At 43.0% G+C, this 18,343-nt stretch overlaps 1 protein-coding gene and 1 long non-coding RNA gene across 5 annotated transcripts in view; both read right to left on the bottom strand.

The window, feature by feature from the left end:
- DCTN1 (dynactin subunit 1) overlaps nt 1-7,241 on the bottom strand; it is a 30,817-nt gene extending 23,576 nt beyond the window's left edge. For 2 of the 4 annotated variants that reach the window (XM_017508712.2, XM_017508711.2), the window contains exon 1: nt 7,145-7,241. The gene's annotated coding sequence lies outside the window, so the exon portion shown is untranslated. The remainder of the gene's footprint in view (nt 1-7,144) is intronic. The other 2 variants (XM_017508710.2, XM_017508707.2) reach the window with 1 other exon arrangement.
- A 10,816-nt stretch (nt 7,242-18,057) lies between these two features.
- LOC108289310 overlaps nt 18,058-18,343 on the bottom strand; it is a 4,778-nt gene continuing 4,492 nt past the window's right edge. The window contains exon 3 of the long non-coding RNA XR_001819101.2: nt 18,058-18,085. This is a non-coding gene — a long non-coding RNA (uncharacterized LOC108289310). The remainder of the gene's footprint in view (nt 18,086-18,343) is intronic.

The following is an 18,343-nucleotide window of genomic DNA, read 5'->3' on the forward strand; positions in this document are numbered from 1 at the left end:
GACGGGGTTTCACCTTGTTGACCAGGATGGTCTCGATCTCTTGACCTCGTGATCCACCCGCCTCGGCCTCCCAAAGTGCTGGGATTACAGGCTTGAGCCACCGCGCCCGGCCACCTTGATCTCCTCTTGTCTCACCTTATCAAATGTTGATCCTGGGCTAACCCAACTGTCTGCTTTCCCTGATTTCCCACTCCCAGAGGAACTTGTCTGAAACCGACAGCAAGGCAAAACCATACATGTCTGAAAGCACTAGCAAAGAAGAGATAAGTGTGGACCTAAGTCCTTCAGGACTCACAAAGGGAAAATGTCTGCTTACTGAGTGGAGGCTGGGGACTGGAAGCTTGGAAAGCTGGATTCCAGATATCCACAGGACATCAGAAGACAATGTGCACAGAAGTTTTTGTTCCCAGGTCCTACTCACTATCTGCCTTACAGATTTCATACAGATAGGGCCTATACCCTCGATGGACTTTCTTCACTTCTCCAGCTTCTCATTATCCTCAGAAATGTCTACGAACCCACTCCCACTCTGAATGCAGCTCTACTCCATCTCGAAATGTTCCCCTCCCCGAGAAATATCCAGTGACTTCCAGGCCCACCTCCAAAGGCCTAGACCTCTAAGAGTCAAGAAGAAACGCTATGCTATATGCTTCACTTATCTTTAATAAAAGAAGGCAAGAGGCACTCAGCCCTGTACTCAAGAACTACAATCCTCTCAGAAGTATCAGAAGTCCTGCTTAGCCTGTTTGAAGTTCCTGATGATTTCTCCCCCTGAATCAACCAGCAAGTTCCTAGCACTAGGACCCTGTAGACAGGAACCCTGAGCCTGCGCTCTAAAGAGAGAGATGCACCATTTCACAACTTCAGCAAAAGCCAAAGCAGCCAACAAAGCCACAGCCCCATCGGCTATACTGGGCTCTGCCTTTTGGGCAGCTCCCCGGCCACTCCCCAAAAGCAGAGCATTCCATCCTTTCTCTTTTTAAACCCACGTCATCATCTGATCATAATGGAAATCAATCTCCTCAAACCACCATGCAAAGGCGTATCCATGGCAACCTCAAAAGGAAGGACACAGAGATGATGCTTCAGTGGCTGCAGCAGGAAAAGGTAAGTCCGCTTCTCCTCTATCCATGCCATCCCATCACTCTATCCTTTCACTTAAGTCAGATATACAGCTCACCTACAAATTGTATCTGTCACACCAACTGAGAAAACACAAAAGGTGAGTTAATAATCATAATGTTATTATATAAGGTTTTAGATCTGCCTAGTCTCTCTGCCAAGAAAAAATTCTCTTTTTCTAGGTGATAGAAACAGGGACAAGGTCTCTCTTCTTATTTACCATCTCAGGTGACACAATCTCAGCCCACAGTACCTGACAAATCACTATCAGTCACTTGTCTCTCTAGTCAGGATGCTGGAAAATCACTCAAGAATGTCAGCGTTTCCCTATGTAGTTAGTTGTCAAAAACTGACAGCAACACTGATCTCACTGCCCTGCCCCTCCATGCCACCGTCATGCCCACAAACTGGCATGGTAAGATTCCCTCCTTAGCAACCCTAGGCTCTAGGCTCTCAGGGTCCAGGAACTGGGAGTTGGGATTAAATTTCTGCCTTCTCCGATGCCTCAGGAGAAGGAATCCATTTCTGCAGAAGAGATTCATGAAATACAAGTACTACTAATCCTCCATGCCTCAATTTCTACTTCTGGAAGAAAGAGATAAAAACAGTAACTTTCTAACAGGATTGCTGTAAAAATCACATAAAAATGCCTGAAAAGCACTTAGAATGTGCCTTGTATAAAGCACTCAATAAATGTCAGCCAATATTATTATGAGAAAGATGAAGGGGAGGCCTATAGTGTAGGATTTCAGTTCAGTTCAGAGGGTACTCAATAATCTTGGAGCTTATTTCAATTCTACTTTCCCCCTCTTTCCTCTTAACAGTTGTTTCAAGCTTCCTTTACTACTTCCAAGTCCTTACTCCTGCCCAAGCCAACACTAGCATCCCCATCTCTCAGCAGATAACCTTGCTGAAAAAAAAACTGGCCCTATTAGGTAAGAATTCCTTTGTAAATTTAGATATATCTGCATGCATCTGTCACTAGCTCTTTCTTCCTAAATTCCTTCCTTTCTTCCATCATTCCTCATTAAAGAAAACTCTATCCCCTTCTTTTCGGGGCCCACCCCCTCCCCTCTCCTCTGAGGACCTGATTTAGCATCATCTTTTCTCTTGTGCCATCGTTGCACCCTCTCTACTTGATCTTACGTGGCATCAGGAAACCCATACACAAGACTCTGCCCTTCTAGGAAAAACTAGTCCCTGCTACCTCCTTCACAAGCTGCCATCATTCTGTATTCTTCCTTTCTCTGCTGAACTATTCAAAGTGAGTACACATCTCTATCTTCACTTCCTATCTACTTCTCAATCCATTGCCATCTGGCTCCATCCCTACCACTGCACTGAAGCTGCTCACATTTAAAAAGAGCCTTGGTGACCACAATGTTCTACATAACCTCAAAATGCATTTCCGAAGCTCATCTCAACTTGACCTCCCTGTAGCAAATGAGATTTGTCAATCCTTTTCCTGGAATTTTCTCCTTTCCTAGCTTCCTGGACAACATTCTCTCTTACCCTTGCACATCAATCCTCATTTCCTCTATCATTTTTCAGCCTTCTGTAAGCATGCCTGGGAGAGCTCATTCATTCCCACAACTTCAACTATCACCCATACTTACCACCCCTAGACAGAAACTCTTCTGAACCTCAGACTCATGTCTCACCCTGTCTGCTAACTGCCACAGAGCCCTAAAGTTCAATATGACCCAAAACACACTTGGTATCTCCCCCACGCCCCCTAAAAAAATTCCTCTTCTATATTACCTCTTTGCTACTGGCAACACCATCCACTCAAAATAGAAAACTGAGTCATCCACAACCACTCCCTCTCTCTTATTCTCAACAACCAATTCAGTCATTGTATCTGGTTAACTGTGTTTCTCCAATCTCTCAGATTCATCCTGTCCTCTCTATCTCCACTAACCTAATCCTTAGTTCAGCTCTAAACCATGTCTATGATATTACAAGAGACCCCCAATGACCCTGAACTAGGTTCTTCCCCTTCAGTTTATTTCCACTTTAGCTTCCCCAAATATAATCATGTCACCTTCCTGCCTAAAAGCCTCCAGTGCCTTCTGTGCCCACAAAATGAAACCTTTTTAGCACTGCACTACAGGCCATTAAAAACCTGGCCTTGACCAGGCACAGTGGCTCACACCTGTAATCCCAGCACTTTGAGAAGCCAAGGCAGGCAGATCACTTCAGGACAGGAGTTTGAGGCCAGCCTGGCCAACATGGTGAAACTCTGTCTCCACTAAAAATACAAAAATTTAGCTGGGCATGGTGGTATATACCTGTAGTCCCAGCTACTCAGGAGGCTGAGTAGTCCCAGCTGTAGTAGCTGTAGTCCCAACTACTCAGGAGATTGCAGTGAGTCAAAATGGTACCACTGCACTCCAGCCTAGGTGACAGAGCGAGACTCTATCTTCAAAAAACAACGGGCCTCAAACTGGCACAGCAGCCTGCAGACCCACCTATACTGAGGAGGGTAAGGAGGGGGATTACTTGAGGCCAGGAGTTCAAGGCTGTAGTGCGTGATGATCTTGCCTGTGAATAGCCACTGTACTCCAGCCTGGGCAGCATAGTGATACGCCATCTCCTAACAAACAAAATAAAACAATGTGGCTTCATTATGAATCCGGTCGCATCAACCACCAAAGTTCTCTTTTATTCCAGCCACTTGGATCTATCTGCCTTTCCCCTTATGCATCTGCAAATGTTACAGATGTCACCAGGACCATTCTTCTTCCTCATCCTTCAAGGCTCAGCACCATTCTCACCTCTTTCTTAAAGACTCTCCTGACTTCTCCATGTAGAGCTAGCCATTCCCTCCTCTGCGCTCGCATTTGGGACATATCTCCATTCAAATACCACATTTTATTTAAAATATCATTTCTTACTCTACTATGAATTCCTCCAGGACAGAGGATTTTATCCATCTTAGTATCTAAGCACTCAACATAGTGCTTTGTACAGAGAAGGCACTCAATGTTGAATAGATGCCTGTACCAACATCACATTCAGGATATAAATTGGCTCTGACAGCTTTTCCGGAGTGTATCTCCACTCTTGAAGACCACTGCCATTGGGGAAATTACCAGTCATGTGCACATGTGCATGCACACACACATCTCTCCCCTGCCCCCGCTCAGTAAACGTGGCTCTTCCCACTCCAGATGGAAGCCTAAGAAACTAAAAGTACAGGAACAGCTCTAGGTTCTATGGAATTTGATAGTGATGCTAAATCTCAATCTTGTATACTTCCAGGGTAAAAGAACCACAGAGAAAGCTCTAGGTGAGGTGCTGATCTCCTGGGAAACAGCATTAAGAAGGATTTGGGGGCAGCAAGGGCCCATGCTCTGCTGTAGTGAAGCCCTTGGGGAGGCCAGACTAAATACCTAATCTGTTCCTTGACCACATTCAACTGGTATCAGCCTGAATCGCAAAAGCAAAATGATATAAAGCCAAAGTCAGAGTCTCCAGGATGGCAAGGACCTTAATATAGATTTGAATCAGTGAATATTTTAGCTCTTACCTCTTCAGGGGACACTGAGGACCCTATTCCTATTTTCCTTCGTATGGGACAGATAGCCCAAGTCCCCCAGTATCACCTAGTAGCTATAGACAAGCCAAGCAACCTGGGAATCATCTACTATAATCCTTCTCAACCTATAACTCCAAGCAGCTACTAGCAATCACAGAGCTGGCAGAGTAAAACCTAGAATGGTGGTTTTCAATGGTATTATGATTCACCCAACTACTTTGACTCTTCCCTAACAATTTCTTCTCCTTTGTGCCCTCTTGGTCAGTCAGGCCCCACTTATCAATTCGTCCTTAGTACTGCCTCATGCATCTTTCCTTTCTCCTCCATTATCACAATCATTACTTCAGTCTGCCATGTAATACCTTTGAAAACTAAGGCAAATCATTTACTCTCTTTGGCATATCATCTGTAAAACAGCGTAACAGCTGCTCTGCCTACCTCGTAGGAATAATAAATCAAATGAGATCAGCCTGTGAAAAGTTCTGTAATCTGTAAAGTGTTATACATAAATATAAGGCATTATTATCATCAACCTAAATCTTCTAATATTGCTATGTGAAGCCTATCCAGTTCCCTGCCTCCCTCCTTCCCCAGTTCCAACCACCTTTTAATCACAGTAAAACAAATACATCTGCTAAAATACTGCTTGGTCCCTGCACCCATCTGCCTCATATCTTTCATTGATATCTCATTTCTTACTATAATCAAACAATCCTGGATTTGACAAATGCAGTCTCATCTCTGCACCACTGTCAGCTGCTTAGAATAATTTTCTAGTCTTGCAAGCCACACTCATCCTTCAAAGTCCAACCAAAGCCCCACTACACTCCACACAGAACAAAGGCAAATTTAAGGGATTTCTTAAACATAATGGAAGTTAAAGACAATTCCACTTAAAATAGGCATATAGTAGGCACAGCTGTCATCTAATACGTTGAGTCAACTTTTTAGAAAAGCTGATAACACTTGTTTCCTGTTTGATTATTAAGAGATAATCTAGGACCAAGAGCATGGAAGTTGCAGAGATGTATTTCAGCAACACCAAGAACTTCCTTCTTGAGCTATTCCAAGAATAAAATGAGATGCCTTATATGTAGATAATTCCCCATTATTATAAATGTTGAAGCCAAACTGCAATATTTGCCAAATTGGCAAGAATATTTTAGATAGAATTCAACTACTATAGGGGTAACTGGACTAGACTCACAGAATTTTAAATCTGAAAGAAATGTTAGAGATTTTCTAGTCCAAACTGCTATCTTAGGATGAAGTGACTCTCTCAAGGCAGCACAATCTGTTCTGGAAAACATGGTCTCTAACTTTCAATCCAGTGACCTACACTTTTGCTACTCAGATTGTGTTCCATGGGCCAGCGGCATTAGCATCACATGGGAACTTGTTTGAAACGCAGAATCAGTCGGAATCTGTACTGTAACGAGATCCCATTACATGTGCACGGCATTAACATTCAAAAAGCACTGATCCACGCTGCCTCTTCTAAACCCTGAATTTCCAATTCTGGAACTCCAATTCCCAAATGGTTCCAAATGTTAACCAGAGGCATCACCCAAGAATAACAGTATATCCCAGTAAAATTTGGGAAATTCTACATACCATACCCCCAGTTGGAGATTCATGGTAAATGTTATTAGCATATTAAAGGCCCTGCAATATTCTGTAGTAAAGTTTAACCACGAATTTTCCAAAAGCTTTTGAGAACAAAATGCCTTTTAAAAAATAATCATTATCTCTTAACATCTCTTAACTTAAGCTTTGGCAGTACATCGAGTAAAGGATGTCAATCTCTACCTCCTAGCTCTTCGCCTCTCGGTACCTTAAGTATACTGAGTGGTCAACACGGGCTTGCTGCTCTCCTCACTGCAATAAATGAGGGTAAGTTTTCAAATCCCTGCCTCTAAAAACAGCAGAGATCTTTATCTGTGTGATTTAGCTGTGGTTCTGTCTAAAAACAAGATGCACAAGATGACTTCAAGGATTATCTTGCCAGCTAAGGCGGACCCCAGGAGTAGTATCACACACATACCAAGCCATATCCAGACTCCCATGCTTGAGTCCTTTACGATTTTTTCCCCGTTTGACACGAATTTCTCAACCATGTGCCCATAGGAAACCTGTGACTCAGTATGAACCCAGGGGCGCCTCAGACGCTCGCCCGAAAGGAGGGGAGACCCTTGCAGTTCTGGAGGAACTCTAAGGCGCAGTCACTCTGATCCCAAAAGAACACTACTAGACTGAAGAGCTGAGGTGGGTCAGACTGGCCTCGGGGCAAACGCTCAGGCGGATCCCCCAGACCCCGGCGGGCGCCCACCTCTGATGCGGCCCATCGCGGCCAGTCCCCCCGCACACCGGGCTCAGTGCCTTGCCCTAGACCAGCACCGAATCCCCAGCCCGCTGCTGCAACCTCACGAACACGTAGGGGGCCGGCGGAACAGACGGTTGGCAGGGTCGCCGCCTCAGTACCTGCACTGTCAGGGGCTCCGCGCCCAGCTCGGGCCGCACCGGCGACCGACGCCCAAGACCCTGGGGGCCGGCCCCGCCGCCGCCGTCCCCGCCCTTGTGGGCTGCCCGACTCGCCGCCAGACCCTTCCAGGACCTCCCAGAACCTTTCGGCCCGGAGACCCAGAGGCGTTCTGGGTCCAGACAACGCTCTTTTCCCGCTGTCCCGCCCTGACTGAAAATTGCGCGCGGAGCGCAGCAGGGAAGACATCGATCAGGCACAAAGCTGGACACCTGGGACAGGATATGCGCACGCGCATTATGTCTGGGAAGCCGATTAGGACCATCAGAGATCGGCGTGTTGTGGCGAGCGCCCCCTCTCGGCGGACGGGAGAAAACTCAGAGGGTCTGGAGTGTTAATGTTAAACATTTGCAAGTGTTAAACTGGTAATTAAAACAATAGCAATAAACCATGTACTGTATCTCCTCCATTAGCCTGGGGGAGAAAATTAAATATTGCTGCAACTCAGTGTTACCTGTCATATGGGGATACAGGCATTCTCATGCGCTTATGATGGAATTTGTAAAATACAAATTTACGTAATGGCATTTTAAAATTTTAGACATAGGTTCAAATTCTTTCTTTCTTTTTTTCTTTTTCCTTTTTTAAAGACAAGGTCTCACTCTGTTGCCTAGACTGGAGTCTGGTAGCACGCACAATCATGGTTCATTGCAGCCTCGATTTCTCGGGCTCAGACGATCCTCCTACCTCTCAGCCTCCCTAGTAGCTGGGTCTACAGGTGCACACCACCATGTACTTTTAATTTTTGTATTTTTTTTTTTGTAAAGACGGGGGTTTCACCATGCTGCCTAGCCTGGTCTCACACCCCTGGGCTCAAGCGATCCACCTGCTTCGGCCTCCCAAAGTGCTGGTGAGGAGGGAGACACAGGCATTTGGGATTCCCTCCCCCTCTGTCACATCCACTGTGCATCTCAATAGAAGAGAGAGCAGGCCAGCTGGCACCTCCTGAAATCTCCTTCCTGAAAACACAGGCTAGGTCTTGGGGAAACTTCAGAAGGCACTATTTTTACTTAAAACAAGATCAAACCAGAAACCTTTTCACATGTGAGTCCTAAAACTGTGAACCAGAACCCTTTCATATGTAATTCCTGAAACTGAACCAAAACCCTTTCATATGTAATTCCTGAAACTATGAACTTAAAATCTTCCACATGTAGCATCTAAAGTATAAGCCTGTATAAAGGCTGAACCTCCCTTTGTTGGACGAGTTTTGCTATTAGGCACACATACCAACAAAGCTCCCAGCTGTAATACAAATTCCTTCCTCCTGTATCCGGTGTCCGAGAGATCCTTTCCGCGAGATCCTTTCCCGTGGCTTTCCCGTGGCCGCTCCTGCTACACTGGAATTACAGACATGAGCCACCACACCCGCCTAAGTTCAAATTCTAACTGCAATTTTCTGTGTGAAATCTAGTGTTAGTTACTTACCCTCTCTGTGCCTCTGTTTTCTTATTTGTTAAAGTGAGAATGTTAATGATGCTATCTATCTCATTAGGTTGTTAGGATTAAGTTAGTCCATGTAAAGAGCTGGAAATATAACTTTTGTAATTTTATATTTATTTCAATTAATCTCAGATTTAAAACAAACTGAAAAATTCATAAAGTTGATGGACGGTAAGCAGTAGAAGGGATTAATTGAATATCCCCTTTATTACTCCCCTCTTTTCCCTATTTCATTTTCTAAATATTTATAATTATTATTTTGGCTGGGCACGGTGGCTCATGCCTGTAATCCCAGCACTTTGGGATACCGAGCAGGTGGATCATCTGAGGTCAGGAGTTCGAGACCAGCCTGGCTAACATTGCGAAACCCCGTTTCTACTAAAAATACAAAAAATTAGTCAGGTGTGATGATGCGCGTGTGTAATCCCAGCTACTTGGGAGACTAAGGCAGGAAAATCGCTTGAACCCAGAAGGCAGAGGTTGCAGTGAGCTAAGATCATGCCATAGCACTCCAGCTTGGGAAATAAGAGCAAAACGCCATCTCAAATAAATAAATAAATAAGAGATCTTCCTTGTTTATTTTTTAGCTGCTTATATTCTATTGCATGGATACATATAATTTATTAACCAGCTTCTTCTAGTTAACATACTTTATTTCCAGACTTTTACTATTACAAACAATGTTGCAGTGAATCACTTTGGACATAATGACATTCCATATATGGGCAGACATACCTGTAGAGTACATCTTGTTCAAATAATACATGCATCTATAATTTTAGTAGAAATGCCTTTCATCCCCTTCAGTTAAAGAAAAATGATATAAAAGTAAATTTTAAAACTTTAAAAGATACTGCATATACATATTTTTAAATGTGGTAAAGCATACATAACATGAAATTCACCATTTTAAACGTGTTTATGTGTACAGCTCGGTGACACTCAGTACATTCACAATGTTGTGCAACCATCACCAATATCCATCTCCAGAACTTTTTCACCTTTCTGTCCCAAAATCCAACAGTAAACAAACCAAATCTTCTATGCCCCTTAAACACTAGCTCACCATTCTCCACTTTCCCCAGCCCCTGGTAATCACTATCCTACTTTCTGTCTCTATGAATTTGATTACTCTAGGTACTTCATACAAGTAGAACCATACAACATGTATCCTTTTGTGTCTGGCTTATTTCCCTTAGCATAATGTCTTCAAGGTTCCTCCATGTTGTAGCATGGCCAAAATATATTCTATTGTATGGATATACTATATTTTCTTTTATCTATTCTTCCATCAATGGATATTTGGTTTGTTTCCACCAGTCAAGAGAAAAAATTTCAACAAATTGGATTTAAAGATATAATTGGCTTTCATTAGTGATTCAAGAATTGGACAGCATCCCATCTAAAGATTTAGACAGGCATACCATTGGGCATGGCAGAACAGTTGAATTTTATAAAGTAGCATAAGTAGAAACAGCCTAATTTTTATTTTTATGTATTTATTTATATTGAGATAGGGTCTCGCTCTGTCACCCAGGTTGGAATACAGTGGTGCAATCACAGCTCACTGAAGTCTTAACCTCCTGGCCTCAATTAATCCTCCCACTTCAGCCTCCCAAGTAGCTAAGACTACAGGCACACAACACCATGCCCAGCTAATTTTGTATTTTTTGTAGAGACAAGGTTTTGCCATGTTTCTCAGGCTACTCTCAAACTCCTGGTCTCAAGTGATCTTCCCACCTCAGCCTCTCAAAGTACTGGGATTGCAGGCATGAGCCACCATACCCAGTCCGCATAATTTTTAAAAAATCAGATGGGTTAACACCAGGCTACTTCAGGTTATTTTCTTCATAAGGGTGAAAGCAGAAGGGACTTCCTTATAACACTGATTAAACCTGGCTTGTTTGGGGATTTGGCTATCATCTCTCTTCTGATTTCTCAGAAAATCAGATAAACAATTTAACTTTGGTTTGGTGACATGAAACTTTAGTTAAGTAACTCCAATGCTATTGGTCTGTTGGAGCCTTGTGCAAGAGCTCAGTCCAAATCAATGGAATCCCATCAATTTTACTTAACACACCTTTTAGCCATCGCAAATATGTATGCACATATTTTTTAGAACCAACAGCATTTCTCACTTACTGCGTACACAAGATTCCTATCCAAATCAACTCACTCTTGATGCCAGTTTTTTATGTGCTGTTCTAGAATCAGGCTCTGAACACAAGCATTTTAAATGCAAATTGCAGCTTCCTATATACATGGTTCTGAATCTTGCTTTTATCCCCACTGGACAATGATATGGTTTGGTCTGTGTCCTCAAACAAATCTTGCCTTCAGTTGTAATCCTCATAATCCCCACGTGTCAAGGGTGGGACCAGGTGGAAGTAATTGGATCATGGAGGCAGTTTTCCCTATGCTGTTCTTGTGATAGTGAGTTCTCACAAGATCTGATGGTATTATAAGCATCTGGCATTTCTCCTGCTTGCACTCACTACATCCTGCTGCCCTGTGAAGAAGGTACCTGCTTCTCCTTTGCCTTTTGCCATGATTGTAAGTTTCCTGAGGCATCTCCCACAATGTGGAACTGTAGGTCCATCAAACCTCTCTCCTTTATAAATTATCCATTGTATTAGTCTGTTCACACACTACTAATAAAGACATACTCAAGACTGGGTAATTTATAAAGGAAAGAGGTTTAATTGACTCATAGTTTCACTTGGTTGGGGAGGCTTCATGATAATGTGGAAGGCGAAGGAAGATCAAAGTCACGTCTTACATGGCAGCAGGCAAGTAAGGGTGTGTAGAACTCCCCTTTATAAAACCATCGGCTCTCATGAGACTTACACACTATCATGAGAACAGCATGGGAAAGACCTGCCCCCATGGTTCAATTACTTCACACTGGGTCCCTCCCATGACACATGGGAATTATGGGAGCTACAATTCAAGATGAGATTTGGGTGGGGACACAGCCAAACCATATCATTCCACCCTTTGCCCCTCCCACATCTCATGTCCTCACATTTTAAAACCAATCATGCCTTCTCAACAGTCTCTCAAAGTCTTAACTCATTTCAGCATTAACTCAAAAGTCCACAGTCCAAAGTCTCATCTGAGACAGGGCAAGGTCCTTCCGCCTATGAGTGTATAAAATTAAAAGCAAGTTAGTTACTTCCTAGATATAGTGGAGGTACAGGCATTGGGTAAATACATTTATTCCAAATGGGATAAACTGGACAAAATGAAGGGGTTACAGGCCCCATGCAAGTACAAAATCCAGTGTGGCAGTCAAATCTTAAAGCTGTGAAATTATCTCCTTTGACTTCATGCCTCACATCTAGGTCATGCTGATGAAAGAGGTGGGCACCCATGGCCTTAGATAGCTCTTCCCCTGTGGCTTTGCAGCATACAGCCCCCTCTTGGCTGTTTTCACAGGCTGGTGTTGAATGTCTGTGGCTTTTCCAGGAGCATAGTGCAAACTGTGGGTGGATCTATGATTCTGGAATCTGGAAGATAATGGCCCTGTTCTCACTAGCTCCACTAGGCAGTGCCCCAGTGGGTACTCCGTGTGGGAGCTCCAACCCAATATTTTCCTTCTGCACTGCCCTAGCAGAGGTTCTCCATGAGAGTTCCACTCCATAGCAAACTTCTGCCTGGATATTCAGGTATTTCCATACATCCTCTGAAATCTAGGTGGAGGTTCCCAAACCTTAATTCTTGACCTCTGTGCACCTGCAGGCTCAGGCTCAATACCATGTAGAAGCTGCCAAGGCCTGGGACTTCCACCCTCTGAACAAATGGGCTAAGCTGTACCTTAGCCTCTTTTAGCTGGAGAGGCTAGGACACAGGGCATCAAATCCCTAGGCTGCACACAGCAGGGGGCTCTGGGCCCAACCCATGAAACCATTTTTTCCTCCTAGGCTTCCTGGCCTGTGATGGAAGGGGCTGCCTTGAAGGTCTCTGACATGCCCTGGAGACATTTTCCCATTGTCTTGGTGATTAAATTTTGGCTCCTCGTTACTTATGCAAATTTCTCCAGCTGGCCTGAATTTCTCCTCTCCTCTTTTTTAAGTATAAGTTCCAACTTCAAACCATATCTTTGTAAATACATAAAACTGAATGCTTTAACAGCACCAAAGTCACTTCTTGAACACTTTGCTGCTTAGAAACTTCTTCCACAAGATGCCCTAAATCATCTCTCTCAAGTTCAAAGTTCCACAAATCTCTAGAGCAGGGCACAATGCCACCAGTCCCTTTGCACGGCAAGAGTAACGTTTACTCCACTTCCCAACAAATTCCTCCTCTCCATCTGAGACCACCTCAGTCTGGACTTTATTGTCCATATCACTATCAGCATTTTAGTCAAAGCCATTCAACAAGTCTCTAGGAAGTTTCAAACTTTCCTACATCTTCCTGTCTTCCGAGCCCTCCAAGTTTCTAGAAAGTTCCAAACTTTCCCACATTTTCCTATCTTCTTCCAAGCGCTCCAAACTGTTCCAACCTCTTCCTGTTACCTACCTCCAAAGTCACTTCCACGTTTTCACATACCTTACAGCAGTGCTCCCCTACCTAGTACCAATTTACTGTATTAGTCTGTTCTCATACTGCTAATAAAGACATGCCTAAGACTGGGTAATTTATGAAGGAAAGAGGTTTAATTGACTTACAGTTCCACATGGCTGGGGAGACCTCACAATCATGGCAGAAGGCGAAGGAAGAGCAAAGTCATATCTTACATAGCAGTAGGCAAGAGAGGATGTATAGAGGAATTCTCCTTTATAAAACCATCAGTTCTCGTGAAACTTATTCACTATCAAGAGAACAGCATGGAAAAGACCTGCCCCTATGATTCAATTACCTCCCACTGGGTCCCTCCCATGACACGTGGGAATTACGGGAGCTCTAATTCCCACAGAGAATTATAGCTGGAAGATGAGATTTGGGTGGGGACACAGACAAACCATATCACCCAGTTTCAGGTATTTCTTCACAGCAGTGTGAGAACGGACTAACGCAGACAATATATCTTAGAAGATGTCCATATTAGGACATACTGATTGGCAATGAAATAAAACAGTTGGCCCTTTGTGAGTTCAAACATCCTTGGATTGAAAATATTAGAGGAATAAATGGTTGGTTGTGTCCATAGTGAACATGTACAGACTTTTGTCCTTGTCACTATTCCCTAAACATACAGTATAAAAAGTATTTACATTGTATTAGGTATTATACATAATCTGAGGTTATTTAAAGGAACAGTTCCCAACCTCTTTGGCACCAGGGACATATTTTGTAGAAGACAATTCCACAGACTGGGTTGGGCAAATGATTTCAGGATGATTCAAGTGCATTACATTTATTGAGTACTTTATTTCTATTATTATTACGCTGTAATATATAATGAAATAATTGCACAATGAAACATGATGTAGAATCAGTGGGAGCCCTGAGCTTATTTTCCTGCAACAAGACAGTCTCTTTTGGGGGTGATGGGAGACAGTGACAGATCATCAGGCATTAGAGTCTCATAAAGAATAAGCAAGCTAGATCCCTTGCATGCGCAGTTCACAATAGGCTACGTGCTCTTATAAGAAACTAATGCTGCTGATGATCTGACCAAAAAAACTAATGTATACGATAGAATGTGTGTAGGTTATATATAAACACTACACCATTCCATGGATTTTGGTATCCAAGGAGTGTCCTGGAACCAATCCCCCATGGACACAGAAGAACTACTGTATGTATCTCCTTCTGGGTGACTTTAAAACATTTAACGTATGTGCTGAGTTTTTACTTGAGACCAGGAGTTCAGACCAGCTGAGGTGACTCCAGCTGCAGGTTGGCAGAACAAAACATTCACCCTCCAGAGAGTGAACACACACACAACTATTTATATTGCCTGACTGGACTGGTAGGAAAGTAAGAAAATTCCTCAGAGGCTAGAGATGATAGGAAAATATGAATCCCAAAACACAGGTGATCACTGGAGCCAGTGTTTGCTAAGTGACAATCTCTGGTGGTCTAGAACCTGGGTTTAAGTCCATACCAAGCAGATAAATCCCAGCGCAGTGGCTCACGCCTGTAATCTCAGCACTTGGGGAGGCTCAGGCAGGCAGATCACCTGAGGTCAGGAGTTCAAGACCAGCCTGACCAACATGGTGAAACCTTGTCTCCATTAAAAATACAAAAAATTAGCTGGGCATGGTGGCTGGCACCTGTAATCCCAGCTATGCAGGAGGCTGAGGCAGGAGACTTGCCTGAACCCAGGAGGCAAAGGTTGTGGTGAGCTGAGATTGAACCACTGCACTCTCAGCCTGGGCGCAACAGTGCAAGACTTTGTCTCAAAAAAAACAAAAAAGAAAGAAGAAGAAGAAGAAGATAGAAGGCCAGGCATGGTGGCTCACACCTGTAGTCCTAACACTTTGTGGGGTGAGGGGCCAAGGCAGGAGGATCACTTAAGCCTAGAGTTTGAGACCATCCTGGGCAACACAGCGAAACACCATCTCTAAACAAAAAAAGAAAGAAAGGAAGAAAGTTGGGAGGTGGGTTGGGGATAGGGACAGAAAATGAAATTATGGATGGTTGGAATGGAGAAGGAATGGAGAACTATCTCCCACCACACACATAAGCCAGGAAAAAGAGTAACACCATCCAGAGAGTGAAAAACAACAAAAAGGAGTGCTTCCCAGAGGAAAACAGCAAGGGTAAAAGCCTATCTTAGTGGTGAGGAAAAGAAATCTTCTCTGATTATTCAAGTAATAAGCTTGTACTCATACAAGTTTAGGAAAACAGAACATATATATTTTAAAAGTCCCAAAACAAAACATTAATTTAAAGTGGTACCAAGTTGGTTAGTACTCCTGGGAACTTGGTCAAACGAAATGCAGTGAGGGAAGGCACTTTAATTCCAGCCTTAAATAATTTCTATAGCTATAGTTTCAAGAAGGATGAGTTTACAGTCACTAACACACAAGGAAACAAGCCGCTATAAACTATTCAAGTCACTAAACACACAGGAAACAAGCCACCATAAATTGTTCAAGCCTGCAAAGATTGTAGATAATGGAATTTTCAGTTACAGTATATAAAATGAATACACTAAGTATGTTTTTAAAACATAGAAGAGGATTTAAAATATAAGAAAGGAACAAGAGACTATCAAAATTGATCAGGTAGATTGGAAAATAACCAATTATAAAATCTAGTAATAAAAAAATAATGGGCTGGGCACAGTGGCTCACACCTGTAATCCCAGCACTTTGGGAGGCTGAGGCAGGCGAATCACCTGAAGTCAGGAGTTTGAGACCAGCCTGGCCAACATGGTGAAACCCCATCTCTACTAAAAATACAAAAATTAGCCAGGCATGGTGGCGGGTACCTGTAATCCCAGCTACTCATGAGGCTGAGTCAGGAAAATCACTTGAATCCAGGAGGCAGAGGTTGCAGTGAGCCGCAATTGCTCCCAGCTACTCATGAGGCTGAGGCAGGAAAATCACTTGAATCCAGGAGGCAGAGGTTGCAGTGAGCCGCAATTGCTCCATTACACTCCAGCCTAGGCAACAAGAGCAAGATTCCATCTCAAAAAATAATAATAATAATAATAATAAGTTAAAAAGAATAATGATTGGCAATATGGTTACTAGATGGAATAAATAAGAGATTGGTCATGGCTAAAGAAAAAAATTAGTAAGCTGAAAAATAGATGTTTTTTTTGAACCAGAAGTATTTATTGCAGAAATTTGGCCAAGGTTCCAATTGGTTACAATTGGAGGCCCAAATAGAGTTTTAAAAAATGAACTAGAGGCTGGGCGCGGTGGCTCACACCTGTAATCCCAGCACTTTGGGAGTCGGAGGCGGGTGGATCACATGAGGTCAAGAGTTCAAAACCAGCCTGGACAACATGGTGAAACCCCATCTCTACTAAAAATACAAAAAATTAGCTGGGTGTGATGGCGCATGCCTGTAATCCCAGCTACTTGGGAGGCTGAGGCAGGAGAATTGCTTGAACCCAGGAGGCAGAGGTTGCAGTGAGCTGAGATTTTGCCATTGCACTCCAGCCTGGGAAACAAGAGGGAAACTCCATCTCAATAAATAAATAAATAAAATAAAAGAACTAAGATGTAGCTTTAACATATATAGAGAAGAAAAATATGAAGGAGTAATTAAGAGACATAAAAGATAAAGTAAGAAGATCTAGCTTTTATCTAAATTGCAATTCTATAAAGAGAGAAGAAAAAGGCCTGGGCACAGTGGCTCACTCCTGTAATCCCAGCACTTTGTGAGGCCAAGGCAGGAGGATTGCTTGAAGCCAGGAGTTTGAGGCTGCAGTGAGCTAGGATTGTGCCATTACACTCCAGCCTGGGCAACAGAGGAAGACCCTGTCTCAAAAAAAGAGAGAGAGAGAAAGAAGGTTGCAAAGGAAGGAGGGAGAGAGGGAGGGAGGGAAGGAGGGAAGGAGGGAGGGAGGGAGGGAGGGAGGGAAGAAGGGAGGGAGGGAAGAAGGAAGGGAGGAAGGGAAGGAAGGAAGGAAAGGTAATAAAGAAGAGATTGTATTTAAAAAGTAATACAGGTTACATACATATCCTCAGATTCAGGAACTCTGAAGAAGTCCCACCAGAATAAATAAAAAGAAATTCACAGGTAATAAATTTATGAGTTTAATACAATGAAACTAGAAAAGCAATGTCAAAGATAAAATCTTAAAAGGAGCAAAAGAGAAAAGGCAAACTCCCTGCAAAATAACTATTAGATTAACATCAATTTCTCAATAACCATGAAAGCCAGAAGACATAGAAATACTATATTCGGCCAATGCAATGGCTCACCCCTGTAATCTCAGCACTTTGGGAGACCAAGGCAGGTGGATCACCTGAGATCAGAAGTTTGAGATAAGCCTGGCCAACATAGTGAAACCCTGTCTCTAAAAATACAAAAATTAGCTGGGCGTGGTGGCAGTGCTTGTAATCCCAGCTACTTGGGAGGCTGAGACAGGAGTATTGCTTGAACCCAGGAAGCAGAGGTTGCAGTGAGCTGAAATTGTGCCATTGCACTTCAACCTGGGGACAAGAGCAAGACTCCATCTTAAAAAAAAAAAAAAACTTAAAAAAAAAAAAAAAAGAAATATTATATTCAACAGGATAAAAAGGACTGTCAACCTATAATTCCTTAGCCAGAGGCAAACTGATATTCCAAAATTAAGGTAAAATAAATACATTCTCAAACACATAAAACTGAGGAAGTTTATTATTATTAGATCACGTTAGTTTTCTATTGCTACATAACAAATTACTATAAATTCAGTGGGTGAAACAACATAGGCCAGGCATGATGACTCTCATGTCTGTAATCCCAGCACTTTGGAGGCCAAGGCAAGAGGATCCTTTGAGGCCAGCAATTTGAGACCAGCCTGGGCAACATAACAAGAATCCCCATCTCTACAAAAGAAAATAATTTTTAATCCTAACTCTATTACCTCTGTAAATAATGAAAAAAAAATTTAGCCAGGCATGCTCCCATAGTCCCAGCTACTTGGGAGGCAGAGAGGACAAGGATCGCTTGAGTCCAGGAGTTTGAAGTTGCCGTGAGCTATGATAGCACAACTGCATTCCAGCTTTGGTGACAGAGAGTGACCCTGTCTCTAAGAAATGTAATAAATAAATTTATTTTTTTAAAACACATTTATTAGGCCGGGC

Source organism: Cebus imitator, unplaced genomic scaffold (assembly GCF_001604975.1).
Source record: "Cebus imitator isolate Cc_AM_T3 unplaced genomic scaffold, Cebus_imitator-1.0 Scaffold399, whole genome shotgun sequence".
Taxonomy (NCBI): domain Eukaryota; kingdom Metazoa; phylum Chordata; class Mammalia; order Primates; family Cebidae; genus Cebus; species Cebus imitator.